Raw genomic sequence first — 16,177 nt, 5'->3', positions numbered from 1 at the left:
TGGACAACAATCTAAGACATCATGAAACATTGTCAGGTGTTCCTCATTTTCCCTCAAATTTGGCACTCTTCTTTTGAGATCACCTTTCTCCTACCTCTACTATTCAGATTTGAAGACCTGTCCAGTATTCAACAGTTCTGATCCAAATAATTCCAGGAATGTTGGAATCTGGCTCTTTCCTTCTGTAGTTTGAATTCTCATGGACTCACAGCAGCAGAAACCCTCTGGGGTTTGAGGATAACACATTTTTATTCAGAAAGGATAGGTGTAGTTATTATGCTGAGGTGAGTTAAAGGAGGAGAGTAAGCAAAGAAGGAGACAGTCCCAGGCTATAGAGAAGGTATGGAAAATAAACTTTGGCTTCTAGAAGTAGCACAAAGATTTTAGTTAGCAGGATTATGTGGAAAGGTAAAGAAGCTTTACCTATGTTTTTTATATATATATATATGTATATATGCATATATATATTTGTATCTATCAATCTTAGAGAAAAAACTCCTACAAAAAAACTAAGATGATACCACAGCAAAATAAGACAAAGGAAATAAACAGGTGATTAACAGAACGAATAATTAGACAAAAAGTATATGAAAATGATAGTAGACTATATATTTATAATAGTTCAGGACATTAATTTGATAATGTATATCAAATGCTTTAAAAATATACAAATGATTTGATCTAGATATTCCATTTTAGGAGGTTAGCCGAAGGAAATAATTAGACAATAAGTAATACACAGATGTTTAATGGAGTGTTGCTACTAAAAATACAAACTACACGTTTATTATGAGGGACTAGATAAATATAATATGCATGTATTAAAATGACTTGAATTCCTATTTTTTAAAAAGATTTATTTATTTATTTGAAAGCCAGAGTTACACAGAGAGGAGAGGCAGACAGAGATAGAGAGGGAGGGAGGGAGGGAGGGGTCTTTCATCTGCTGGTTCACTCCCCAGATGGCTGTAATGGCCTGAGCTGTGCCGATCCTAAGCCAGGAGCCAGGAGCTTCTTCTGGGCCTCCTACGCGGATGCAGGGGCCCAAGGACTTGGGCCATCTTGTACTGCTTTCCCAGGCCATAGAAGAGAGCTGGATTAGAAATGGATTAGCTGGGACTCAAACCAGTGTCCATATGGGATGCCAGCATTGCAAGAGGTGGCCTTAGCCACTCAGCCACAGCACCAGCCCCTGAATTCATATTACTGAGAGGAAAATACAAAAGTAGTTCAGTGAAAAAAGCTGATTATAAATTTTATGTACAACAGATGTTTTTGTTTTCACAAATGTAAATTAGGGCAGGTGTTTGCCTTAGTGGTAAAGGTACCACTTGAGATACCTGCATCCCATATGGGAGAAACTGGGTTGCACTCAGCACCACTCCGGATTCCAGCTTCTTGTGGAATGCACTACCCTCAGAAATAGCACATGATGGCTCAAGCGCCTGGATCCCTGCCACTTATATAGTAGAGTTGGATTGAGTTTTTGGCTACTTGCATCTGCCTAACCCAGCCACTGCTGCTGTAGGCATTTGGGGATGGACCAGGGTATGGGAAATCTGTTTGTGTCATAATAAAAAAAAAGAAAAATAAAAAACACTGAACTTCACAATTATTGATAGGAAAATGTGTCTATAACATGGTCCAGTAAACAAAAAATGGTTATCAGCTGGATTTTCAATGGATTCTATTGCTTGGGTTTTGAAAAAGTAAACTATAGGCCGGAGCCACAGCTCACTAGGCTAATCCTCCGCCTGCGGTGCCGGCACCCTGGGGTCTAGTAACGGTTGGGGTGCCGGATTCTGTCCTGGTTGCCCCTCTTCCAGGCCAGCTCTCTGCTATGGCCCGGGAGTGCAGTGGAGGATGGCCCAAGTCCTTGGTTCCTGCACCCACATGGGAGACAAGGAGAAACACCTGGCTCCTGGCTTCGGATCAGTGTGCTGCGCCAGCCACAGCGGCCATTGGGGGGTGAACCAACGGCAAAAGGAAGACCTTTCTCTCTGTCTCTCTCTCTCTCTGTCCACTCTGTCTGTCAAAAAAAAAAAAAAAAAAAAAAAAAAAAAGAAAAAGTAAACTATAGGAACAGGTGTTTGGTTAAGTTGTAGTGGTTAAGATAAAAGGATACCTGCATCTACTACAGGAAGAGTGTGGATTTTAATCTAGGAACTGCTCTCAATTCCAGCTCCATGCTAATATACACCTTGGGAAGCAGCAGGTGATACCTCAGGTAGTTTGGTCCCCGTCACTCATGTGGGAGATCTGTTTTGAGTTCCCAGCTCCTGGCTTTGGCCTAGTTCAGTCCTGGCTGTTGCAGGTATTTAGAGGGTAAATCAGCAATGGGAGATTGCTGTCATTCCCCCTCTCTTTGCTCTTCAAATAAAAATAAATAAATTTTTAAAAGTACACTATAAGATTTTGTAATTCTCATCGTAGAGATCTTTAACACCTTTGGTTAAGTTTATTCCAAGGTATTTGATTGTTTTTGTGGCTATTGTGAAAGGGATTGATCTTAGAAGTTCTTTCTCAGCCGTGGCATTGCCTGTGTATACAAAGGCTGTTGATTTTTGTGCACTGATTTTAAATCCTGCTACTTTGCCAAACTCTTCTATGAGTTCCAACAGACTCTTAGGAGAGTTCTTTGGATCCCCTAAATAAAGAATCATCATCTGCAAAGAGGGATCATTTGACTTCTTCCTTCCCAATTTATATCCCTTTAATTTCTTTTTCTTGCCTAATGGCTCTGGCTAAAACTTCCAGAATTATATTGAATAGCAGTGCATCCCTATCTGGTACCAGATCTCAGTGGAAATGCTTCCAACTTTTCCCTATTCAATAGGATGCTGGCTGTGGGTTTCTCATAAATTGCTTTGATTGTATTGAGGAAGGTTCCTTCTATACCCAATTTGCTTAGAGTATTCATCATGAAAGGGTGTTGTATTTTATTGAATGCTTTCTCTCCATGTATTGAGATAATCATATGAGTTTTCTTCTGCAGTTGTTAATGTGGTGTATCACATTGATTGATTTGCAAACACTGAAATATCCCTGCATACCAGGGATAAATCCCACTTGGTCTGTGTGGATGAACTTTCTGATGTGTTGTTGCATTCTATTGGCCAGAATGTTATTGAGGATTAGAAGAGGATACCAAAAAATGGAAAAATCTCCCATGCTCATGGATTGGAAGAATCAATATCATCAAAATGTCCATTCTCGCCCAGCGCCGCGGCTCGCTAGGCTAATCCTCCACCTTGCGGCACCAGCACACCAGGTTCTAGTCCCAGTCAGGGCGCCGGATTCTGTCCTGGTTGCCCCTCTTCCAGGCCAGCTCTCTGCTGTGACCAGGGAGTGCAGTGGAGGATGGCCCAAGTGCTTGGGCCCTGCACCCCCTGGGAGACCAGGATAAGTACCTGGCTCCTGCCATCGGATCAGCGCGGTGCAGCGGCTGCAGCGTGCCGGCCGCGGCGGCCATTGGAGGGTGAACCAACGGCAAAAAAGGAAGACCTTTCTCTCTGTCTCTTTCTCTCACTGTCCACTCTGTCTGTCAAAAAAAAAAAAAAAAAATCTATTCTCCCAAAAGTAATTTATACATTCAATGCAATACCAATCAAATACCAAAGATATTCTTCGCAGATCTGGAAAAAATGATGTTGGAATTCATATGCAGACACAGGACACCTCAAATAGCTAAAGCAATCTTGTACAACAAAAACAAAGCCGGAGGCATCACAATACCAGATTTCAGGACATACTACAGGGCAGTTGTAATCAAAACAGCATGATACTGGTACAGAAACAGATGGATAGACCAATGGAACAGAATAGAAACACCAGAAATCAATCCAAACATCTATAGCCAGCTTATACTTGATCAAGGATCTAAATCCAATTCCTGGAGCAAGGAGAGTCTATTCAACAAATGGTGCAGGGAAAACTGGATTTCTACATGCAGAAGCATGAAGCAAGACCCCTACCTTACACCTTACACAAAAATTCACTCAACATGGATTAAAGACTTAAATCTACGACCTGACACCATCAAATTACTAGAGAGCATTGGAAAAAACCTGCAAGATATAGGTACCAGCAAAGACTTCTTGGAAAATACCCCAGAAGCAAAGGCAGTCAAAGCCAAAATTAACATTTGGGATTGCATCAAATTGAGAAGTTTCTGTACTTCAAAAGAAACAGTCAGGAAAGTGAAGAGGCAACCGACAGAATGGGAAAAAATATTTGCAAACTATGCTACAGATAAAGGATTAATAACCAGAATCTACAAAGAGATCAAAAAACTCCACAACAACAAAACAAACAACCCACTTAAGAGATGGGCCAAGGACCTCAACATACATTTTTCAAAAGAGGAAATCCAAATGGCCAATACATGAAAAAATGTTCAGGATCACTAGCCATCAGGGAAATGCAAATCAAAACCACTTTGAGATTTCACTTCACCCCGGTTAGAATGGCTCACATACAGAAATCTACCAACAACAGATGCTGGCGAGGATGTGGGGAAAAAGGGACACTAACCCACTGTTGGTGGGAATGCAAACTGGTAAAGCCACTATGGAAGTCAGTCTGGAGATTCCTCAGAAACCTGAATATAACCCTACCATACAACCCAGCCATCCCACTCCTTGGAATTTACCCAAAGGACATGAAATTGGCAAACATAAAAGCTGTCTGTACCTTAATGTTTATTGCAGCTCAATTCACAATAGCTAAGACATGGAATCAACCCAAATGCCCATCAACAGTAGGCTGGATAAAGAAATTATGGGACATGTACTCTATAGAATATTATACAACAGTAAAAAACAATGTAATCAGGTCATTTGCAGCAAAATGGAGGAATCTGGAAGACATCATGCTGAGTGAACTAAGCCAGTCCCAAAGGGACAAATATCATATGCTCTCCCTGATCAGTGACAACTAACCAAGCATCAAAAAGGAAACCTGTAAGTGAAATGGACACTATGAGAAACAGTGACTTGATCAGCTCTTGTACTGAATGTTGATGAACAACTTGATACTTTACCCCTTTTAGTATCTTTTTTTTTGTTCTACTTAATACGATTGGTTGAACTCTGTAATTAACACAATTATTCTTAGTTGTTGAAATTTAACTGAAAAGTGATCCCTGTTAAATATAAGAGTGGGAATAATAGAGGGAGGAGGTGTACAATTTGGGACATGCTCAATCTGACTTGCCCCAAATGGTAGTTAGAAAGGTGGCAGGGGATTCCAATTCAATCCCTTCGAGGTGGCATGTACCAATGCAATCTCACTATTCCAAGTGATCAATTTCAGGTCACAATTGATCACACTGATAGGACTAAGTGTCAAAGGGATCACATAAACAAGACTAGTGTCTGTAAATACTAACTGATAGAATAAAACAGGGAGAGAACGATCCAACATGGGAAGTGGGATACACAGCAGACTCATAGAATGGCAGATGTCCTAAACAGTACTCTGGCCTCAGAATCAGCCTTAAGGCATTCAGATCTGGCTGAAGAGCCCATGAGAGTATTTCAGGCATGGAAAGCCAAAACACTGTGGCAAAAACAAAACAAAACAAAACAAAACAAAAAAACAAAAAACCTAAATGGAACACCTCTGGGAGTGAGATTCCAGTGGAAAGAACAGGTCATCAAAGAAGGAAGTACCTTTCTCTGAAGGGAGGAGAGAACTTCCACTTTGACTATGGCTATGTCTAAATAAGATCAGAGTCGGTGAACTCAAAAAGGTTTCCATAGCCATGGCAACTCATGACAAGAACCTAGGGTGATTACTGATGCCATAAACAAGAGTGTCAAATTGTTAAGTCAACAACAGGAGTCACTGTGCACTTACTCCTCATGTAGGATCTCTGTCCTTAATGTGTTTACAATGTGAATTAATGCTATAACTAGTACTCAGACGGTATTTTACATTTTGTGTTTCTGTATGGGTGCAAAGTGTTGAAATCGTTACTTAATATATACTAAATTGATCTTCTGTATATAAAGATCATTGAAAATGAATCTTGATGTGAATGGAATGGGAGAGGGAGCGGAAGATGGGAGGGTTGTGGGTGTGAGGGAAGTTATGGGGGGCAGGAAGCCACTGTAATCTATAAGCTGTACTTTGGAAATTTATATTCATTAAATAAAAGTTAAAAAAAAGTACACTATATTTATACTTAAAAATGTCCCACAGGTTATCAAAACAAAATATCAAAATGTTACTTTGTTAATGGGCAAAGCATTTTTGGTTTGAATTCTTCCAAATTAAAATAAAAGAACACATATTGCTAATATAATAAAAAAGATAAAACATTCATAACGCAAGTAAAAATAAAAATGAATTCTAAGAAATATGGTTTCTGTTAATGACACAGTTTTTTCGGGAGAGGGAAGTTGAGGTAATGATAATTGGTATATATGTTGGAATCAAAACAAAAACCCCAGGAATGCCAAAGAATATGTGTAGGCTCAGTACAGATGACTCATGAAAGAAAAGGTTCCTAAATCTGTATATATGAAATATATAAATCTTGCTTAACTGAAATTAATATTTTTTTTAAAAAAAGTAAAGGTTTTATAAAAAAGGTAGTATCTGAATTAGCCTCTCAACACAGAGAAGGATTTAACAGGATAGGATGGAGAATGGAGGGAGAGGAAGCAGCATTGGAAATTGAAGGAAAAACTTGGAAACTGAACAAGCAAGAAACAGAAAACAGGTTTATGAAGAAGCGTGGGCTACTAACTGCACAGTAACATTGGGCTCAGAAAGTCTTTGAAGGCTCTCCTTAGATATCTGAATTTGACGAGGAAGATCACTTTGGGGGTAACATGAAGGGTAGATTGTGAGGTGTAAGTCTCAATACTTCAAAGGCGCTTTTAGGGTATACTTAGTTTAGTTTGTACATAAAGCTAGCTCTTTACACACAAGTAAACAATTTACTGTAAAGGGAAAAGCCTGATTTATTTGGTTTCCACCAAATACAAAGTCTTCTGTTTACCACTAATGGGAGGCAATTTAAAATTTACTAAGTGACTAAAATAAGTTAAACTTGCATCAACTATGTAATTTCTAGGCTTGATTGAATGAATTGAAGTGTTTGATCACTTTAAGTACTGTCTGTGTAGGACGTACAGGGGAATTTCAAGGGAAGGTGCTTCCAACTTCAAGCATTAGGAGCTAGGGCGTGATCTGTGAGGACTGCCAGTGACCCAGGTCTTAATATGTGTGAAAGGCTGTGTCATTTCATTTTTCAAAGTGTGTTCTTCCTGATTTTGCTGGTATAAAAAAATACTTTCAAGGTCTTTTTGGGTGGGATCTAAGGAAGCACTGTGAATTTCCCAATAGTCCTGGAGCAAAATAACACACCTAAGATCTTACTCCTGAAAAATGGTAAAACCAGACTGAATTTGGCTCTCCTAAATGTTGTTCTTTCTGATTTTTTGTATAAGTAGGTACTGTTGAGGTTTAGTCCATTTATATTTACTACATGTCTTTTGAGTTACAATATGTTTACTATATGTATGTCCTTTGAGGTTTTAGCTATGGTTCATACTTTGACTACAACCCCATATTATCTTGAAATTCATAATCAGTGAAAAATTGCTCAGTGTAATTCTTAACATTTGCCAAAATCTGACACCTGATGGATTCTAAATACGAGTAGAAAATACGAGTTATTCATATATATTCCATAGACACAGAAGTCTCAGGGAGAAATATAAACATAGATAACAGCTCGTTTGAATTAATTTGGCCTCATGTTTTAGGGGAAAACAGATGAAATATTCCATGGAAAATGATAGATGAGCTGTGAGTCTGAAAATCACCTGTTGGCTGATGGTGTTGTGCACTGCTCAGTTTTCACCATTTGTTGTATGAATGGTCAATTTAAAAAATCCCTGTAATATAGAGTCCTTTCTGTCTTAAATTATTGTGACCTAATGCTAATAAATGCCAGTTATGAACCTCAAAAAAAATACAGGGCAAAAAAGAAATGAAAACTAGTTTAGATGTCACTATAATTATTCATTTCTTACATCACGCATCCTCAAAATGTTTTAAAATAAATAGAATTAAGAAACACCCTTTTTCTCTGTTTTAAATAAATCTCTAGAACACAACTACTAACTGGTAATTCATGTGGTTTCTTACATGGAGAGGTCTATTATTTTTTAGCTTTTTGAAGTATTTCACAGATGGTTCCTTTAAATAAACAGACAAGATCATTTATCACTAATGAGTTTAAAATCCCTCTCTTAAAAAATGGACAGATCTTTTGGGGTCATCTTTTGATGTGCCACATCATGTGTTTAGAGTGATTTTACCCAGAGGAACTAATTTATCAAGAGCTTAAGACTGTAAACGTTAAAAGATTTACAGAGCTATACATTAGTGTAAAAAGAAGAATGCAGTATTGAAAAAACATGAGTCACAGGCTGCAAAGTAGGGTTCATGACAGGGAGACATTGATGAATGGGGTTAGACCTAATTGAGGTCCATGGCAAGGATTCTTCTTCCGCTGGCACCCCTATTAATATATACATGAAGAAGTATTTGGGGAAACTATGCTAAATCACAATTAGGTGGGCAAAATTCTAAAGTATAATCAAATATTAATGTCTGCATTTCAATAAACACTTCTAGGCTACAAATGATTGATACAATTACTATACTAATCATAAATCTGGATTCTTTTTAAAAGCATTATGACTCATTGAGTTGCAAATGATACAGCTGAATGAATTTCAACTACTTAAAAGATATGTAACCTTAAAGTTCCCCCTAAATTAACCAAACCCTATAAACATTTTTATAAAATATTTATGAGACATTTATTGTGGTTACTATATAGTATTAGTACCTACACAGATAATGTCTATAAAACATTAAAAATGAGAATACATTTTCCCATGTATTAAATTATAGTCTTTTAAATGAATCTAGCATTTGGATAATAGATAAATCATAAGCTTCTGACAATTGTCTCTGTGAGAAATAGTAAATAAAATGTTTTCCTCTGAGCCTCATTTTCCAGTTGTCATATTTATTTAAGATGGACAATGCAAGGAATCTTTTAATCTATAGCAATATTTGAAGTTATAGATGAATAACTGAAAACTGTCTTATTTACATGGAGTTTAAGAGTCAAACAAAATGCATTTAGGGCTGTAGGCACAACTTCCATTGCTCACTGGCAATGATTGAATTTTGTTGCCAAACTGACAAAAATATGGAAGATTTAGTTTATAAATATTTTTGCAGTTTTACATGTTATATGAAGAATTGGCAAGTTGCTCTTTTTTAACAAGAAATTTCCTTCTTTCAAGTATTTTCAGGAGAAACCTAAACTTATGTGAGAACTATTTTCAATGAGAATATCTGTACAAGAAATTGGTTCTACTAGTATCTTCTTTCATTGTGCTTTAAGAAAAAACTGAGAACATGGGGTACAAAACTCAAAAATGGAAAGGTTAGAGACAGAAATATTACTAAATGTAAGTTTCCAGATGGATAATGAGGAAATCTTGACTTTTCATTTAATGTCAGAAATTTTATCAGTCCCATAAATAAACCTTGCTGTCAGCACCCCCATCCTGCACAGTACTCAGTGAGTGTGCTTTCTGTTTTCTAGACTTAAAATAGGAGCATGTTTTACTCTTTGTCAATACACATGTAGTTTAGAACAAAAGAACTCAAGTCAAATATCTATACAAAAACCTAACATATTGATGTTGGTAAAGTATTAACTTTAACAAAATTTTATTTCTTCCAGAATAAAGAGTAACATAGGCTTATAAATATAGGAAACAAAAAAGTTCATATAACAAATATGTAAAATATTATATTTAGAGATATTTTAAATAACAAATGCATAGAACATACATTTAAAAACTCTTACATTGAATTATAAATGACTACTTATTATATGTAAAACAAAAGTATTAAAAAGATGAATTGTCAATATTCTATATGTAAAATTGTGAATATAATAAATATGATAGGTTCCTTGGAAACAATAAAGTTAGATTGCTGCTTACCATCCAACACAGAAATAAATGAGGGGAAATGTAAGGGAAAAAAATTTAAAATTTATGGATGGAAAGACCTTTCAAGTAATGATTCCAAAGGCATTGAGAAAAAAGTATTCTATACAAAAAGTTTTATATTTCAATATTAAAAAAGGATATTTTAAGCAAAGAGTAAATGATGAAACTTAAAAGAATATAATTATGTGTAAACAGTTAAAATTCCATGGTCATCTTAAATATCATCTAAATGTTAAAAACTCTGAAATTAATTATTTCAGTTTAGACTTCTCTACTGAACTTCAGGTTCTTAATTCTCTATAAAATGCCTCCACTTGGATGTACCCTTATGTAAATTTAACATGTCACAAACTGAACTCTTCATTTTTTACCAACTCTTCCTTGTTCTACCTTCAAAACACACATCTCTCCAACTCTGATCACATCTCTCGAACTTCACTACTACAAACCTTGACAGAGCTACCATCATTTTTACTTGTTATCGTAGTAGCCTCTTAATGTTTCAACCCTTGTCATACTACAATCTTTTCTTTTTCTTTTTTTTTATTTTTATTTATTTATTTATTTTTTGAAAGCAGAGTGGACAGAGAGACAGAGAGAAAGGTCTTCCTTTGCCGTTGGTTCACCCTCCAATGGCTGCCGCGGCCAGCGTGCTGCGGCCGGCGCACCATGCTGATCCGAAGGCAGGAGCCAGGTGCTTCTCCTGGTCTCCCATGGGGAGCAGGGCCCAAGCATTTGGGCCATCCTCCACTGCACTCCAGGCCACAGCAGAGAGCTGGCCTGGAAGAGGGGCAACTGGGACAGAATCCGGTGCCCCGACCGGGACTAGAACCCGGTGTGCCGGCACTGCAAGGCGGAGGATTAGCCTATTGAGCCACAGCGCTGGCTACAATCTATTCTTAACATAGCATCCAGAGTCCTACTTAACAAAGGATTGAGGCATTTTAGGCTCTCCATTTGATTATGCCCTGACACCATTTCATTCAGAGTAAGACTAAGTCCCTATAAAAAAAACTACAAAGCTCTCCTGATCTGCTTTCCTTCTCTCTCTCTCTATGAACTTGTCAGTATATACTTTTCTTCCCTTTCCTCTGTACCAGTCATACCATTTGTCTTCCTTGCCATTCTTAGAAATATGCCAGGCAAATTTCTATGTCAGAAATTTTACACTGCTTGTTCCCACTATCTGCAAAACATTCTTCCCCCAAATATCCACATAGCTCATTCCATGAACTCCTACAAGTTTTATCATTGAGATCTACCTTGACTCTGATATTTAAAATAGTAACAACCACTTCTCTCTGGCCTTACTCTTGACCTCCCTTTATTTTCCTATATAGCATGCATCACCTTCTAAGATTCTGTTTACTAATTATTGCCTTTTTCCAGGGTCCATGAAGGAGGGAAAGATTGTAAATGGAAGAAATGATATGCAGACTGTAATTTATTTCAAAGTAATCCAGTGGAGTAGCTAGTGTAGAAGAAAGAAGACAGTTTTTGAGACCAGACATGAACTGATAATTATCAAAGTTAGGTGACGGGCATGTAGGGCTCATTCTGTGGCTTATTATAATATTCTTTGTACTTGTATGAGTTTGTAATTATTTTACTAAAAGTACAAGTTGAAAATCTTTTAACACAGGAAAGCCGGTAAAGATAAAAGGAGAAAGGAGCTTATTTTCTTACACACTTGATGGAAGTTAAAATGATTATAATCATGAGGGAGGAGAATAATTTTTTTTTTATTTTTATTTTTTTGACAGACAGAGTGGACAGTGAGAGAGAGAGAGACAGAGAAAGGTCTTCCTTTGCCGTTGGTTCACCCTCCAATGGCCGCCGCAGCCGGCGCGCTGCGGCCAGCACACCGCGCCGATCCGATGGCAGGAGCCAGGTATTTATCCTGGTCTCCCATGGGGTGCAGGGCCCAAGCACCTGGGCCATCCTCCACTGCACTCCCTGGCCACAGCAGAGAGCTGGCCTGGAAGAGGGGCAACCGGGACAGAATCCGGCGCCCCGACCGGGACTAGAACCCGGTGTGCCGGCGCCGCAAGGCGGAGGATTAGCCTAGTGAGCCGCGGCGCCGGCCGGGAGGAGAATAATTTTATAACATATATTACAAATTTTGAAAAACTTTCATATACCTTAAGAAAGAAATTCCATTTGTATGAATTTATGATAGGGCTTATCAGACAGACAGCAAGACAAATATTCATATTTGCTTAGTGAAATATTACTTGTAAAAATAAAACTTTATCAATATTGTTATTTCATTAATAAAACATTAATTATTAACACTATTAACAATATTACTTGTAATCACACTTTATTAAAACAAACTAAAGACCAAAAATAGAGGACAGGCTAATTTAATCTCATCAGACTTTTAAAAGCATCCTGTGTGTGTTTTAAATAAAAAGAAACATGTTGATCTAATAAATACTCCTAAAGGTCTCTAAGGAATTTTTTTGAAATTCAAATTCCACAGTGTTTAGAATTTTGAAATACTAAATAGTATTTTTTAAATACTAATGCTTAACGATGAAGCTACTTGCTATTACTATTAGACAAATTTGACTGTTTTTCTAAGTTAATTTGCTAACTTGAACCTTCTGAATTTTACTTTTAAAATTTTCTAAAATTTTAGAGTACCAATAATCGTATAATTTTCACAATACTTAATTATCTGAGTATTGCTTCATGCTTTCTTCTGTGAACTACTTCAATAGTCTAAGACTAAAAACAATAAATATTTGTAAATGGATTAACGATATATCTATTCTGCTATTTGATAGTATTCATAATGCATGCATTTCTAATTAACAGGAAAAGCAAGAAATTAAGCAGTTAATTTCTGAAATCATTTGAACAAAATAGTAAAATAACAAACCATGAGCAAAACTCTATAAAAACAAAATCAACCTTCTGATACATTCTTAAAAGAAACTATGTATTTTTAAAACATTGCATGAATTCAATAGTCTTTTTTTGTGGAAAGACTGTAAAAACGAATCAAGAAACAAATAAATGTTTTTCTTTTCATCGTTGACAAGTATAGTCTATGTAAGAACACTGTATGTAAAATATGGATTTTTAAATAAGGAATAATGATCATCATATAGCAGGTGGCCAGTATTTCTCAATTTTTGTGTTAAAACCCCACTTCCTCTCCAACATCTTGAATACATTAAAAAATAAGGCCTAAAAGGTATGAGGCTCTGAAAAAAATTTCAAGGCTTTGCTTTAAAGATTTCAGCTAACGGTCAAGTCTAATGACGATAATACTTTATTTAAAGAAATGGAAGATAATATGTATATATTTAAAAGAAAATATATATATATTCATATATTTAAGAGAAAGATAAAATATTTAAGAAAATCTATTCAACTTTCCTATCGTCTTAATGTGAATATATAATAAAGACAACTTCTGCTAACAATAAAGATGTAGATAATTCAGACCGACCTCTTTTCTGAAGGTTACAAAAATCTGGACAAAATATAAGAAACATGTGTTTGAAGGTACTGGATTGCTATTAAGACTGTGAAGAATTATAGGTGAGTATCAAGAGGAAGTTGGAGGCACAGGAAGGTAATCTCTGCAATTATAGCTAATTTCCCGGTGAAGTTGTTCACTGATGCTAGAAAAGGTATCAGAAATGCTTAACAACACTGTTGAGAGGTTATGGGAATGAGGTGCTGGTCTGGAATTTTTGGCAAGCCCTAACTTTGAGTTGAGATACTAAACAGCTACACCCTAGAGAGCAAATCAGAAGTAGCCAGACCATGTAAGACAGTGCAGTTTAGTTTCAAATTATCTCAGTCTCTGAAATAGGATTGAAGTGATTTTCAATTGCCAATATCACAAGTCTGGAGAAGCAAATGTAAATAATCTCAGAAGGAAGACATCATTAGCAGAAGCCTCAAAGTATTTTGACAGATAGTTTAGCAAATACACAAAAAACTAACATATGAAAGAAAATCAGCACAAATAAATAGGTAACAGAAACAGATCAGAGCATTATAGATTCAGGAATTTTCATAGACTTTAAAATAACTATATTCAATTTGTTCAATAAGAATTTTGCAAACAGATGGAAACTATAAAAAAAAAACAATCAAATGGAAACCCTAAATTGAAATACAGTAATTGAAATGTAAGGACTTGATGGATTTAAGAGCTAGCTGACAAAGGTGAAAAATAAAATGACAGGAAGTGAGAAAAAAATTTCCAAAAAAGGAAAACATAAAGAAAAGCAGTAAAGTAAAAGGTATAAATAATATAATCAGAGAAGGCACCACATAGGTACCTCTACTTTTCTTGAGTTTCAGAAGTAGAGATAACAAAAGTGGCAAAAGCAGTATCTAAAGAGATAATGGCTAGGAACATTCCAAAATGAATGAAAAATAATGCAGACACAAATTGAGAATAGTTCTGTGATAGGTAAAAGTAAAATTAATTAGGTTCAATATAGAAGCTAAGCAAAATTCAAACACTAGAAAAAAATATTTTCAGAAGTCAGAAAAAGATTATATTTACAGAAGCAAAACTTAGGATCAAAGCAAATTTTAATAGAAATAACATAAGCCAGAAATTAATAAAAAGATTTTTTTGCATTGCTAAAATAAAGGAACACCAAGTCAGAATTCTATACTTAGCAAAATAGTCCTCAGACAGAAAATAAATTACTTTTTTCAGATATACAAAAACAGGTTCTCTGGATGAAAGAAAAGTTACCTCAGATTCAAATGTAGAGATGATGAAATGTGAAGAACAAAAAGAGTGAATGAGAATACTGACTGTAGGGACAATAAAAATGACACCTTTTTGTCCCCTCCTCTGAAAATAGCCATATGTATATGTATGTCAAAATGGCTAATGGAGTGAAAACATTTTTCAGCTCTGGCATTGTCTGAAAAGAAGTCACAATTGGCCGGTGCCATGGCTCACTTGGCTAATCCTCCACCTGTGGCGCCGGCATCCCGAGTTCTAGTCCTGGTTGGGGTGCCAGATTCTGTCCTGGTTGCTTCTCTTCCAGTCCAGTGCTCTGCTGTGGCCCGGGAGTGCAGTGGAGGATGGCCCTTTGGGCCTTGCACCCGCATGGGAGACCAGGAGGAAGCACCTGGCTCCTGGCTTCAGATTGGTGCAGAGTGCCGGCCATAGTGGCCATTTGGGGGGGGGGTGAACCAATGGAAAAGGAAGACCTTTCTCTCTGCCTCTCTCTCACTGTCTAACTCTTCCTGTCAAAAAAAAAAAAAAAAAAAAAAAAGTCACAAGTAACAAATAATTACTTTGATAAATAGACTTTGGTAAATCAAGGATATTTAACTTCAAATGTACAATAACCACTAAAAAAATATTAAAAGTATGTATGGCTTCCAAGTTCAAAGGGTGGAGGTGGTGGGAAATAATTAAATACAATTCTATCACTTCAAAGTAAAATGCATAACAATTAAGGAGCTTCAATTAACCAGGGCAATTAGAAAGCAAACTTCAAGATTATAGATTTAAATCCAAATATCAATAAATGAGTAATTGAATTAAAAGATAAAGATTAGAAAACAGAACAAAATGCAAACTCTAACTCTGTACTGTTTATAAGACACAGATTTGAAACATAATATTATAAAAAGATTAAAAGTGAAAGAATTGGATAAAAAGGTAAATCATAAAAATCAGCAGGGGCTGGCGCTGGGGCATAGTAAGCTAAGCCTCTGCCTGTGGTGCCAGCATCCGATATGGGCATTGATTCGTGTCCCAGCTGCTTCTCGTCTTATCCAGCTCTCTGCTATTGCCTAGGAAAGCAGTGGAAGATGGCCCAAATACTTGGGCCCACACAACCCACGTAGGAGAGTTGGATGAAGCCAGATCCTGGCTCTAGGCTTTGGATCACTGTGGCCATTCAGGAAGTGAATCAGTGGATGGAAGACCTTTTTTCACTATCTCTCCCTCTCTCTCTGTAACTGTACCTCTCAAATAAATAAATAAAATCTTTAAAAAACATAAATATGAGAGGGAAAAGATGGAACAACTCTATAAATATTAAGGTAAACAAAGTCAGGAAGAATTATTAGAAGAAATTTATTTATAATAATAAAAGAAGTGACATTTATGAACTATA

General features: G+C 36.5%; 1 protein-coding gene across 2 annotated transcripts in view; it reads right to left on the bottom strand.

The window, feature by feature from the left end:
• KIF18A (kinesin family member 18A) overlaps nucleotides 1–16,177 on the bottom strand; it is an 80,941-nt gene that overhangs the window by 17,718 nt on the left and 47,046 nt on the right. The window lies entirely within an intron of this gene.

Source organism: Oryctolagus cuniculus, chromosome 1 (genome assembly GCF_051225735.1).
Source record: "Oryctolagus cuniculus isolate XC-2025 breed Fujian yellow rabbit chromosome 1, ASM5122573v1, whole genome shotgun sequence".
Taxonomy (NCBI): Eukaryota; Metazoa; Chordata; class Mammalia; order Lagomorpha; family Leporidae; genus Oryctolagus; species Oryctolagus cuniculus.
This window is presented reverse-complemented; position numbering and strand designations above follow the sequence as displayed.